The sequence below is a fragment of the Schistocerca gregaria genome, chromosome 7 (assembly GCF_023897955.1).
Source record: "Schistocerca gregaria isolate iqSchGreg1 chromosome 7, iqSchGreg1.2, whole genome shotgun sequence".
NCBI classification, from domain to species: Eukaryota; Metazoa; Arthropoda; class Insecta; order Orthoptera; family Acrididae; genus Schistocerca; species Schistocerca gregaria.
The window spans coordinates 73,734,125-73,747,796 of NC_064926.1; the positions used below are offsets into that span (position 1 = coordinate 73,734,125).

Sequence of the window (13,672 nt, forward strand, 5' to 3'; positions counted from 1 at the left end):
TCAGGACAAGAGGAGTGGGTTGATAGAACTGTTTGCACAATCAGGCCAACGCCACTATCGTTTCCAGGGTCTGAATGGAAGGTAGAACCCTGGACCTGCCATATACCCTGGAAGGAGCAACACTTCATCGTCCACACAATGAAAGGTGATACACAGCAATGAACATTTTTTTCTTGTTAATGCCTGTCCTCCTATTTGGCAGCTGATACACAACAGTTGCACTCTGAATCAGAGTCCCACTCCCTATCATATACCATGCTTAATGCTGGCCCAACAGAATATTTTGATTCCCTAGTCAATTTGGCCACAGCAACACAAAAATTTTTTTGGGTGCCACAATTGTGTGATGTTATACAGAATGGATGGCATGACCTTAAGGTCTATCACAGGAGTGTTGTATTCAATGTGCCAACGAACAATGCAAACAATCCTACACATCCTCCCTCATTCAGTACACATTGCTCGTCCATGCACCCGGTAAGGCCCTACACCAGAACTTGCTAAAACTGAAGGACTCCACACTGGATGCCTGCTTAACAATCTTACATGCTTTTGAACAATCAGTACAATCCATGGCCTCCATACAGGACCTGGCTTTAGTTATTACATCTCACCAAGTGGCTCGCCCAGCAAAAAGTTTATTGGCGACATATGGACAGGCATCACTGCTTTGGCCTCTCCGTGTTCTACAGATCACAGCAAACAGTCCACCCTTAACAATTGCTCTCTTCGGCCCATTTTTAGGCTCCTCCAGGATTATTGCCATAGATGCAGAAAAAAGCTTCCCATTTGTGACCTGGATGATCTCCATGTTCTCCACCCATACCACCAGAGCATTAGCATGCATCTTTACCTTTTTCATTTATGCACCAGTGAGGGTATTGCTCTTGTGCATCCAGCCTCAAATGGGATGGTGGAAAGGTTTACACATATCTTCAAAAATCAGATGACTCAGCTATGTCATTACCATCCCATCAATGAGGCAAAACACCTTTTCCTTTCTTCCCTCTGAGCTACACCTCAAGAAGGTACATTCCCTGCCAAAAGTCAGCACAGCTGTCCTCATCAATCACAACTATTCGTCATCCACCCCTCTGCACTCCACTTTCCTGACCATCTTGCCATCACAGATTTCCCATACATGATCCATTAAAGGACTTCACTTTTACAATCAGACACTCTCACTGGCTACCCCTTTGCACTCCACCTTTCTGACAGTCTCACCATCACAGGTTTTCCATACACGAACCCAATAAGGGTCCTGACTTTCACAAGTGGACACTCCTACTGGATACAGGCCACCATCACTCGCCCTCTGGGATGTGCCGTGATCAAAGTAGAGTTTCTGGATGGGTCACATTATGAAGGGCACGTCAATCAAGAGTGATCTCATTAGGGTCCTCCTCTGCCACAGATGGGCCAATTTTATGTTCCATACAACCTTCTGTTCAACATTCTGCTTCCAGAAGCTGTGCATCCAACATCTGCTGATGTGGACATTACCCAAGACACTGATCGAAGAGCAGCCTAACTCTTGCTATGGAAGTGGATCAACATCCTGGATCCCCTTCCACAGTGACAGTGGACATTGGAGAAGACTGAAGACTGCCTACTCCTCATCTACTCTGTCCCTGGGGAAGAGGACAGCTGTGGCGTCAAGTGCAACAGGCACCAACATCTACCTGCACTACATACATTATGGCATCGGTACGCCAGTCCATGTGAGGCAGAAATTTAAACCAGACAGCTTGCTAGCAACTCAACAGAGGGTGATACCAGTGGTTGGACCAGCAGCAGCTCCATGGCACATGTGCAGGCTGAACTATTTCCTACTTCCGCTGAAACTATGTTTGGACCAATTAAAACAGAAGTGTCACTCTGTGAGATGACTATTTAGGATCATGTCACAATGACAGCTGGCAGTTCCAGTGCAGCCAGGAGCATTGAGAAAACCTTGCCTGGACAATGTGCTCTTCTGCACATCGGCATCACCATGAAGTGGAATTAACCAACAAGACGCCACTGAGTGGAGAGGAAATGGTATTCTCATTTTTTTTTTTAAATCACACACATGTAAAAAGTGTTGGACTTAGTGCCATTACATCAAACTTCATTTATACAGACACTTTTGGATTCAACATGTGACAGTTATTTTTGAAACTCAGTTTATTTGAGCATTCACTCAGTCAAGAAAGTTTCTTTGCACTTTCTTTTTCTTTAGAAGTTAGTTGTTTTGTTAATATCAAACTTGTGAAGTTATTTCTTGTCTTTCTAACAAAGACTATACCTGGTGAGTGTTTCATGTGATATAAATGAAGTAAGGGACATATCACTTTTTGCAGAAGCAGTTATCACCAAAGTGAAGTGGGCGTAATGCAAGTTGGTTTTTATTCTCTGAAACAGATCTAGTTGACAGCTGCTTTATTCTTTGGACTCTGTTATTTGTTCCTTGGTTGTTTTATTTTGCATTTGTTTGGACAGTTTATGCCTAGGATTGGTAATACAGTATACAGAAATGCTGACACACGGTGATGGTTTGGATACAACATAAGTGTAGTCAGGGTACCTATAAAATGTTGGTTGGTTGGTTGGTTGGTTGGTTTGTGGGATTAAAGGGACCAGACTACTATGGTCATCGATCCCTTGTTCCATAAAAACTAAAACCACACGAAGAGAATAAAAAACGAACAACAGGAAAGACAGCAGACAAAACAGGACATGAAATACTCTGACAGAGACCAGACAAAACAAATTAAAACACACAGTGTGACGGTGGTTGGCCGACTGTAGAGAAAAAGAGGAAAAGCCAACCACCAAGAACACTTTAAAAGCTCAGAGGCTAAAAGCCAGAATCAACACTAAAAAACTCAGATTAAAGGATAAAAACCCCTGCCCGAATAAAACGCAAAACCAAGTCCACCATGGCAGAGTCATCTGATAAAAGAGCAGAGAGCGTGTCAGGCATTGCAAAAGTCTGCCTGAGCACGGTTAAAAGGGCGCACTCCGACAGAATATGGACCACCGTCAAGGACGCCCCACAACGACAAAGAGGGGGATCCTCACGACACAGTTAATAACTGTGCGTGAGTCGGGTGTGGCCAATGCGGAGCTGACAAAGGACGACTGAGTCCCTGCGGTTGGCTTGCATGGATGACCGCCACACAGTCGTCGTGTCCTTGACTGCACGGAATTTGTTAGGGGTGGTCAGACCGCGCCATTCTGCATCCCAAAATGAGAGAACTTTGCGGCGTAAGACTGCCCGCAAATCAGCCGCCAGGAGGCCAATCTCCAGAGATGGCGCACTGGTGGCCTCTTTCGCCAGGCGGTCAACAGTTTCATTGCCGGGTATACCAACATGGCCTGGGGTCCAAACAAAGACCACAGACCTGCCGCTACGGGCGAGAGTATGCAGGGACTCCTGTATAGCCATCACCAGACGAGAACGAGGGAAACACTGGTCGAGAGCTCATAAACCGCTCAGGGAATCGCTACAGATAACGAAGGACTCACCTGAGCAGGAGCGGATATACTCTAGGGCACGAAAGATGGCGACCAGCTCAGCAGTGTAAACACTGCAGCCAGCCGGCAACGAACGTTGTTCAGAATGGTCCCCTAGAGTTAGTGCATAACCGACGAGACCAGCAACCATCGAACCGTCGGTGTAGACAACGCCAGAACCCTGATATGTGGCCAGGATGGAATAAAAGCGGCGTCGGAAGGCCTCCGGAGGGACTGAGTCCTTTGGGCCATGTGCCAAGTCGAGCCGAAGGCAAGGGCGAGGCACACACCACGGGGGTGTACGCAGAGGGGCCCGGAAAGGAGGTGGAACAGGGAAACACCCAAGCCAGGAAAGAAGCTGCTTGACACGTACGGCGATCGGACAACCCAACCGGGGCCGACGTTCTGGCAGATGAACGACTGACTGCGGGAAGAGGACACGATAATTTGGATGCCCGGGCAAGCTAAAAACATGGGCAGCTTAAGCAGCCAGTAATTGTTGGCGTCGTAACCGCAGTGGAGGGACACCTGCCTCCACAAGTATGCTGTCCACAGGGCTGGTTCGGAAGGCACCAGTAGCAAGGCGTATCCCGCTGTGGAGGATTGGGTCCAGCATCAGCAACGCAGATGGGGATGCTGAGCCATAAGCCAGACTCCCGTAGTCCAGACGGGACTGGATTAACGCCTGGTAAAGCCGTAGGTGAGTAGATCGGTCGGCGCCCCACCTGGTGTGGCTCAGGCATCGCACAGCATTTAGATGCCGCCAACACGCCTGTTTAAGCTGCCGAATATGAGGCAGCCAAGTCAACCGGGCATCAAAAACCATCCCCAAAAACCTATGTGACTCCACCACTTTAAGAAGCTCGCTGTCAAGATAAAGCCGCGGCTCCGGGTGAACAGTGCGTCGCCGGCAGAAATGCATAACGCAGGTCTTGGCTGCGGAAAACTGAAAACCATGCGCTACAGCCCAAGACTGCGCCTTGCGGATTGCGCCCTGTAGCTGACGTTCAGCAGCTGCAATGCCAATAGAGCTGTAGTAAAGGCAGAAGTCGTCAGCATAAAGGGAAGCGGAGACAGTATTTCCCATGGCCGCAGCGAGCCCGTTAATAGCTATTAAAAACAGACACACACTGAGAACAGAACCCTGTGGCACACCGTTCTCCTGGACTTGGGAGGAACTATATGAGGCCGCGACGTGCACGCGGACGGTACGATACGACAGAAAATTGCGGATATAGATCGGCACAGGGCCCCGAAGACCCCATCCATGAAGCGTAGAAAGGATGTGATGACGCCATGTCGTATCATACGCCTTCCGCATGTCGAAAAAGACAGCAACCAGATGCTGACGGAGGGCAAAGGCAGTATGGATGGCCGACTCCAGGCTCACCAGATTGTCGGCGACGGAGCGGCCTTTACGGAACCCACCCTGAGACGGAGCCAGAAGGCCTCGAGACTCCAGTACCCAATTCAAGCGCCGGCTCACCATCAGTTCAAGCAACTTGCAAAGAACGTTGGCGAGGATAATGGTACGGTAGCTGTCCACCTCCAAAGGGTTCTTCCCTGGTTTCAGAATGGGGACAAGACTTTCCCGCCATTGCCACGGAAACTCACCCTCGACCCAAATGCGGTTGTAAAGATCGAGGAGGCGTCGCTGGCAGTCCACTGAAAGGTGTTCCAGCATCTGAGAGTGGATGCTATCTGGCCCAGGAGCGGTATCAGGACAAGCGGCGAGGGCACTTCGAAATTCCCACTCACTGAATGGAACATTGTACAATTCAGGATGGTGAGTGCGAAAAGAAAGACTCCGGCGTTCTATCCGCTCCTTAATGGAGCAGAAGCCCAAGGGGTAGTTGGCAGAAGTGGAATTCATAGCAAAGTGCTCTGCCAAGCGGTTTGCAATGACGTCGGAGTCAGTACAAACTGCTCCATTCAGTGAGAGCGCAGGGACACTGACAGGGGTCCGATAGCCATAGAGGCGGCGAATCTTGGTCCAGACCTGCGATGGAGTGACATGGAGGACAATGGTGGACACATACCGCTCCCAGCACTCCTGCTTGCATTGGCGGATAATTCAGCGGGCTCGCGCACGCAGCCGTTTGAAGGTGATAAGGTGGTCGATTGAGGGACGTCGCTTGTGACGCTGGAGCGCCCGCCGGCAAGCTTTAATCGCTTCAGCGATCTCAGGAGACCACCAAGGCACAGTCCACCGCCGAGGGGACCCAGAAGAACGGGGAATGGCAGATTCGGCAGCAGTAACGATTCCGGTGGTGACCGATTGAACCACTGCATCAATGGCATCGTTAGAGAGAGGCTCAATAGCGGCAGTGGAGGAGAACAAGTCCCTGTCAGCCTGATTCGTAGCCCATCTGCTAGGGCGCCCAGAAGACTGACGCTGTGGCAGTGACAGAAAGATCGGAAAGTGGTCACTACCACACAGGTCGTCATGCACTCTCCATTGGACAGACATTAAGAGGCTAGGGCTACAGATGGAAAGGTCAATGGCGGAGTATGTGCCATGCGCCACACTGAAGTGTGTGAAGGCACCATCATTTAAGATCGAGAGATCGAGCTGCGCCAATAACTGCTCAACGATGGCGCCTCGACCTGTTGCCACTGACCCACCCCACAGATGGTTATGGGCGTTAAAGTCGCCCAGTAACAGGAAAGGTGGAGGCAATTGAGCTATCACAGCAGCCAGGACATGCTGCGTGACATCATCATATGGTGGAAGGTAAAGACTCTAGACGGTAACAGCCTGTGGCATCCACACCCGAACAGCGACAGCCTCTAAAGGTGTGTGGAGAGGTACAGACTCGCTGTGAAGAGAGTTCAGCACATAGATGCAGACGCCACCGGACACCCTTTCATAAGCTGCCCGGTTCTTATAATAACCCCGATAGCCACGGAGGACGGGGGTTCGCATTGCCGGAAACCAAGTTTCCTGCAGAGCAATGCAGAGGAAAGGGTGAAGGCTGATAAGTTGGCGGAGCTCAGCTAGATGGTGGAAGAAACCGCTGCAGTTCCACTGGAGGATGGTGTTGTCCATGGCTGAGAAAGGCTTGACGGGACTGGGAAGGGAGATTACGCCGCTGGGTCACCTGCTGCCTCCGATTTAGCACCTGTGATAGTGCTTTCCATGGCGTCTGATGGACCGGCGAGATGGAGGTCCTCAGTGGATGCCAGAATCTCCACCGCATCCTCAGACGCAGAGCTGGAAGGTTGCGGTGGGATGGCTGCCACCGCGAGTTCCTTGGGCTGAGAGCTCTTCTTGGGTTTCTCACGCCGTTCCTTGGGTCGCACCGGCTGAGAGGGCTTCACCGATTCAGTCTCCGGAACGGAGGAGGATCGTGAAGCCCTACGACCAGCTGATTGCGGGCACTTACGCCACTGTCGGCCGTCAGGCTTCTCACTGGCGGAAACCTGGGAAGGGAGGGACCCAAGGGACCCCTTGCGAGCGTGAGAAGCCGAAGAAGTTGGACACTTCTCCGGCTTAGAAGTGGGGACGGACGTCCCCGATGGGTGGGATGGTGTTGCTCCTGAAGTAGGTGGCGCAGGAGCAACCCAGTGGGTAGAGCCCCCCACTGGCGAGGGGGCAGGAGGAGTTTTATTACTCGTTGATCCGGCCACAATTGGAGAAACAGACAGGGCTAGCACAGGTGTTGTAGCAGCAGCATAGGAAGATGTCATTCTCACAGGATGGAGTCGGTCATATTTCCTCTTGGCCTCAGTATAGGTTAGTCGGTCCAGGGTCTTGTATTCCATGATTTTACGCTCTTTCTGGAAAATTCGGCAGTCTGGCGAGCAAGGTGAATGGTGCTCCCCGCAGTTGACACAGATGGGAGGCGGGGCATATGGAGTATTGGGATGTGATGGGCGTCCGCAATCTCGGCATGTGAGGCTGGAAGTGCAGCGAGAAGACATATGGCCGAACTTCCAGCACTTAAAGCACCACATCGGGGGAGGGATATAGGACTTAACGTCACATCGGTAGACCATCACCTTGACTTTTTCCGGTAATGTATCCCCTTCGAAGGCCAAGATGAAGGCACCGGTAGCAATCTGATTTTCCTTCGGACCCCGATGAATGCGCCGGACGAAATGTACACCTCGGCGCTCTAAATTGGCGCGCAGCTCTTCATCAGACTGCAAAAGAAGATCCCTATGGTAAATAACTCCCTGGACCATATTTAAACTCTTATGGTGTGTTATCATAACGGCAACATCCCCCTACTTGTCACAAGCGAGTAACCATCATGACTGGGCAGAGGATGCCGTTTGTATCAGGACTGACCCAGAGCGCATTTTTGACAAGCCCTCCACCTCCCCAAACTTGTCCTCTAAATGCTCGACGAAGAACTGAGGCTTTGTGGAGAGAAAAGACTCCCCATCAACCCTCATACAAACTAAGAAGCGGGGCGAATAACTGCTACTGCCATCCTGAGACTACGTTCCTCCCACGGTGTGGCCAGGGAGGGGAACGTTTTCGAGTCGTACTTCTGAGCGTTAAACTGAGCCTGAGAACGCTTAGAGACTGCTGGCGGCTGGCCACCAGTGAGAGACGATGTACCACGCGTCATTGCGGGTCATCCGCCCTGATGCCACCTACTCCGACCAAGGGCCCTCCCCATGGGCGCCACCCAGCCACGGCAAGAGCCACCTGGCAGGATGGCCTTTGCCGGGAGTCCCGATACCCCAGGAGGATAGGCATCTACTCCTTGGCATACGTGGGGAGTTAACGGTGCAGGCATCAGTAGAGCGATCCCTGTGTTGTCAGGGGGCTACAACCAACAGGGTGCATGGCGGCCCCACCACAATGGACTGGCTACCGTGCTGGATGTTAGGTAACATGTGGTCCATGGTCGCCGTCTGTGCAGAAAGAGGCACTGCACAGTGCAAGGTGTTATCTGCATGCAGAAAAAGAGTCATGCCCACGAGATGGAGAGCGGACAGGACTGCAGTTTAACGGTGTATAAGCTGACAAAAGGTCTGATCGCAAGATGGACACAATGCACCAAGTAAGGCGCCCTTCCCCAATCGGCTCACTCTTCGGAAAATTTTGAGAGATGGAGGTCAAACCCAACAGGGGACCATCATATAAGGCTGAATAGTTTGAGACTCCTTTTAGTCGCCTCTTACGACAGGCAGGAATACCGCGGGCCTATTCTAACCCCCGAACCCGCAAGGGGATATAAAATGTTGACCCACAAGCAACCAGAGATATCTCAACAGACACGCACAAGCAATATCATCAAGTCAAGAGATGACGTGTGCGTGCACACATACAAAAAGCAGTTGGCAGACCTCCAAGATGGGTCTGCAGTGACAGATGAAGATTGAGGAGCTGCAGTTGGCAATGGAGGAACAGGAGAATCCTTTGGTGTGCCCACGTACAGCATTTAGCAGCAGATGTGCAGCAACAAGCAAACCACTAATGAGGGTTCGGACACTACAGTTCCTGCCAGACAAACCGGAACTTTGGTTTGTGATGCTTGGGCAGGAATTTAATCAGAACAAGGTAGTCAATGAACCCATGACACTTGTTGTGGCAGTAGACATGGACATCATACTTAACCCCTGGCAGAACAGCAGTATATGTGTTTGAGGAAGTTGTTAATCAGTAGGTCTTATAAACCACTAAATTAATGTATATGGCAGAACTGAGGTTTAAGAAAATGGAATACAGAACATCATCCAAATATTGGTGGCAACTATGGGGCACTCTCGCAGAAGAAGAGTTATTTGATTGATGCTGGAACACATATGGCTAGCGCAGCTGCTAGTAGCAGTCAAGGTAGCAGTAGTGACTTGCGATAAAAACGATATCCAGTTGATGATAATGTTGGCAGACAAAGTTTACACAACATTGGACATTACACACAGCAAATGAGACAATGGTCACAGACTGCTGCACACAGCAAGATATCGCAGCAATACAGAAGGGCCAGCACATGGATATTACTAAACAAATACAAGAGCTTACAGAGTAATTTGATGCACTACAGAGGCAAGTGTCTGTGTTATTGCAAAAATAAGAGCTTACCCATGCAAGGAACAAGTAACAACAGAGCTGTCAGAAATAGCCAACTAGAACCGATTTGTTGGTAACACCGGTTTTTTGGTGACAGAGCAACAAGATGTACGCAACCACGCACGCATGCAAATTGTGACAGCAGCTGGCAGGAGGCACAGCAGGCTGTGAATACTAACAGGAATGTCTTCTGCAGAGATGTCAGCCCAGCGAGGAAACCAGCATGATTTTACCTACTCCACCACACAGGTTATATGTTAAAGACATGAGGTCAGGATTCCCTTACCTCACTGATTCAGAATCAGACATTAGTGCACTCCCACCCAGAGACAGACGAACTGCAACCACAATCTTGCAAACACACCTCACAGTGGCAAACAAGTCACCAGTAGCGATATACAGAAAGTGTGAAATGCAGAAACATTAACGATTCTGTTACCAATGAACCTTTGTAATAGCAAAGGTGGCAGATGCCATGCTCGGCACTGATTTCAAGTGACTGATGGGAATAGAGGTACATATCAGCACAGCACAAATTAGGAAAGACAAGTCATATGGGTATGCTAGGATGAAAAACAAATCAGATCATGAGCTACACATGCAGTGGTAGTAACTGCAAAAATGGTGCCAACATGGCACATATGCCAAAGGTGTCGCATCATACAGTCTACCACATCAGGAGACTTCAGCACAACCAGCCTCATAGCATGAAATTTAAGCAAAATTTGAGGGTTTGTTGAAGACGGGAATGCTACACAAATCTGATAGCCCGTGGGCATTTCTGCTCCACAGGGTAAAAAGAAAGATGGCACCTGGAGGCCCTTGTGGTGACTACTGGATGTTAAACATCAGAACAGTGTCAGACTGCTAACTGGTTCGAAACATCAGGGATTTTACCATTTTCTGGCAGTGACAATATTTACCATATCTGACTGCAAGAAGGCATACCGTTAGATACCGGTTATGGAAATGAATATATGCAAGACAGCAATAACAAAGCACTTCACTTCCTTTCAGTAAGTGTGAATGCCATTCGACTTGAAGAATGCTTTTTGTTTTGTTTTAGAGCACAAAAACAACTAGTGTCATTATGCGCCCATGTCAAAACTGTAGAGCACGAAGACAAAGACGAGACTTAAAAACAACTACACATTAATCCAAATTGATGGAAAGGATGACAGCTAACACAGGGATGTGGAGAAATGTCTATAAAGTACGCCATACAGAAACGGAGGTCCTGAACTAAAGACTAAATGGCGTTACCATATTGCTACAGTGGATAAAAAGTAAAACGCAGTCGACAGCCCTCATGTTGTTCACTAAAATGGCCAGTAACTCAGACGGCAAACACAAAAGAGAACATAAGTGTTTAAAAAGAGAGCATTTCGTCAGGAAATGGCAGTCTGTCAAAGGTTGAGCGCAATGAGTACAAAGTGGTGGGGAAGCTACACTTAACAAATGGCGATGGCTAAAAACACAGTGCCCGATATGCAACCTAGCTAAAATAATCACCTCACAGTGAGAGGGCCAAGAGGAGGTCGTCCAATCCACTGGGAGATGCTTAATGGCCTGAAGCTTGTTCCCATGAAGGGAAGACCAGTGGAGATGCCAAAGTGGCTGAACTAGTGGGCTGAAATGTGACTACTGCAATCTTGGCAGCAGCATCAGCAGCCTCATTTCCTGTCAGAATAATGTGACCACGGACCCACATAAACATCACAGTGGCTTCATCAAGAGTGAGCTCTCCTGGACCTGTTACACTAAGGGATGGATAGTGGACAGTACACAGAGGCTTTGAAGAGCACAGAGAGAGTTGGAGCAGATAATGTAATTGAAAAGCCTGTGTTGCTGGAGTACTGTGTGTCCTGATACAGGGTGAAGAGCTCTCCTATAAATACTGAGCAGTGTTCCAGAAGCTGATACAGAAAAACGTCGGTGTCAATGATGAAGGCCCACCCGACATCACGGTCAGTCCAAGAGCCATCAGTGTACACAAAGGTACTAACGCAAAGTTTCGTGAGAAGGTCATGAAACTGAAGGCAATAAACCAAGGTTGGAGTAGTGCCCCTACAAAGAGAATCAAGGCCAAGGTGAACATGGACAGCCACATGAAGCCAAGATGGTGAGGGGTTGAACCCACTGGGAAAAGTGGCAGATAGTGTAAAGTTAAGCTGCCGGAGCAAGACTTCAAAGCAAACTCCAGGAGGTAACAGAGAAGAGGGACATGTCCCATACTGCCATTAAAGGAGTCACTGAAGAAGGAGGCATAGGATGGGTGGTCACTCATGGCAGACAAACGGCATGCATATCTGCTGAGGTGAAAGTCATGGTGGTAAGACAGTGGTAGTTTGGCAGCTTCTGCATACACTCTTAACTGGACTAATGTAAAAGGTGCCAATGGCCAAACAAATGCTACAATGGTGGATAGTATCAAGGTGGCATAAGAGAGACAGAGGTGCAGATGCATAAACAAAACACCCATAATCTGGTTTCGTATGGACAAGGGACCGGTACAAATGGAAGGAGGTTGTTTGATATGCTCCCCAGGAAGTACCACTGAGGACATGTAGGACGCTGAGGAACTGCATATAGCAGGCTGCCAAGTAAGGCACTTGGGAGGACCAAGAAAGTTTCCTATTGAGCATGAGCCCCAGGAATTTCATGCTTTCAACAAAAGGAAGAGCAACATGCCCAAGACATAAAGATGGTGGAAGGAACCAATAGTGCCACCAGAAATACATAGAAAAGGTTTTGTCGGTGGAAAAGCGAAAGCCATTGTCAATGCTCCATGAGTCAAGACAATCGAGAAAGCACTGAAGACACTGCGCAATAAGACAAGTAAGCAGAGAACTGCAATAGATTGCAAAATCATTAACGGAAAGGGAACCACAGATGCCTAGCAGGAGACAGGCCATTATGGGATTAATGGTGATAGCGAAAAGAAAGATGCTCAGGATGGAATCCTGAGGCACTGTTTTCAGAGGCACTGTTTTCCTGGATAAAGGTGTCTGACAGGGCAGAACCTACACGTACCTTGAAAACTCAGTCTTTTACAAATTACTGAAGGAAATGGGACATGTGGCCCTCGAAGCCTAGAGGGTAAGGAGGATACAAGTCCTCCAGCAGGTGGAGAATTCAGAAACAGGGCCACAGTCTAGGATTTCTGCAGAAAACTATTCATGAGATGGGTAGACAAAGTGATGAGATGGTAACCTGCAGAATGGCACACTCCAAATCCACAATGCGCAGTGGTTAGTAAATTGCGAGACACTAGCCACCATACCAGCCGGGCACGAATCATATGTTCCATCACCTTGCAAACACAGTAACACAGCTGGTGAGAGAAATGGGGTGGCAGCTAGAAGGAAGGTGTTTGTCCTTACCAGGCTTAGGTATGGATATCACAGTGGCTTTATGACAGCATCTGGGAAACGTTCTCTCTGCCCAGAGGCCATTGTACATATGAAGCAACAAAGTGCTTATCCGGAAGAGAAAGGTGCTGCATATCTGAATGTGAACGTTGTCGGGCCATGGGGTGGAGTTGGGATGAAATGAGAGCACGAACTAGCTCCCTCATAGTAAAGGCAGCATTACAGCACTCACGGTTCTGAGAAGAGAAGGGTATTGCCTGAGCCTCCTCTCCTTGTTTACGATGCAGGAAGGCAGGGTGATAGTGGGAGGAGCTCGAAATCTCCGCAAAATGCTGGCCCAAGGGGTTACAGAGAGCAGCAGAGTACATAATGATGCCGTCTGCTACTGTCAGGGTGGAAAGGAACTTGGTTCCAGAGAGCTGTTGGAGGTCGGCCCACATGACAGATGAGGGAATGAAACGGGTAAAATAAATGGTGAATGAAATCCAGCTAGCTTTTCTGCTATCCTGAAGAATACAACAACACTGTGCACACAACTGTTTATAATAACTGCAGCTTGTCGGATGATGGTTAAAAATGCAGAGAGCATGCTTCCGCACGCAAATTGCATCAGGACATGTCTCAGTCCACCAAGGGACCAGGACACGGTGCGGCAAAGAGGAATGGAATGTTCTGCGGCAATAAGGATAACACTTGTAAGCTATTCTACCTGGTCATCACAACTGGGGAATTGTTGTTCGCTGAAGGCTGTCAGGGAGGAGTAAAGGCTCCA

General features: G+C 49.1%; 2 protein-coding genes across 2 annotated transcripts in view; both read right to left on the minus strand.

Annotated features, from left to right (window-relative positions):
* Nucleotides 1-1,577, minus strand: part of LOC126281776 (protein broad-minded-like) — a 237,746-nt gene extending 236,169 nt beyond the window's left edge. Inside the window, exon 1 of the mRNA XM_049980981.1 lies at nucleotides 854-1,577. The gene's annotated coding sequence lies outside the window, so the exon portion shown is untranslated. The remainder of the gene's footprint in view (nucleotides 1-853) is intronic.
* Nucleotides 1-13,672, minus strand: part of LOC126281774 (protein broad-minded-like) — a 42,981-nt gene that overhangs the window by 17,098 nt on the left and 12,211 nt on the right. The gene's annotated exons all lie outside the window — the stretch shown is intronic.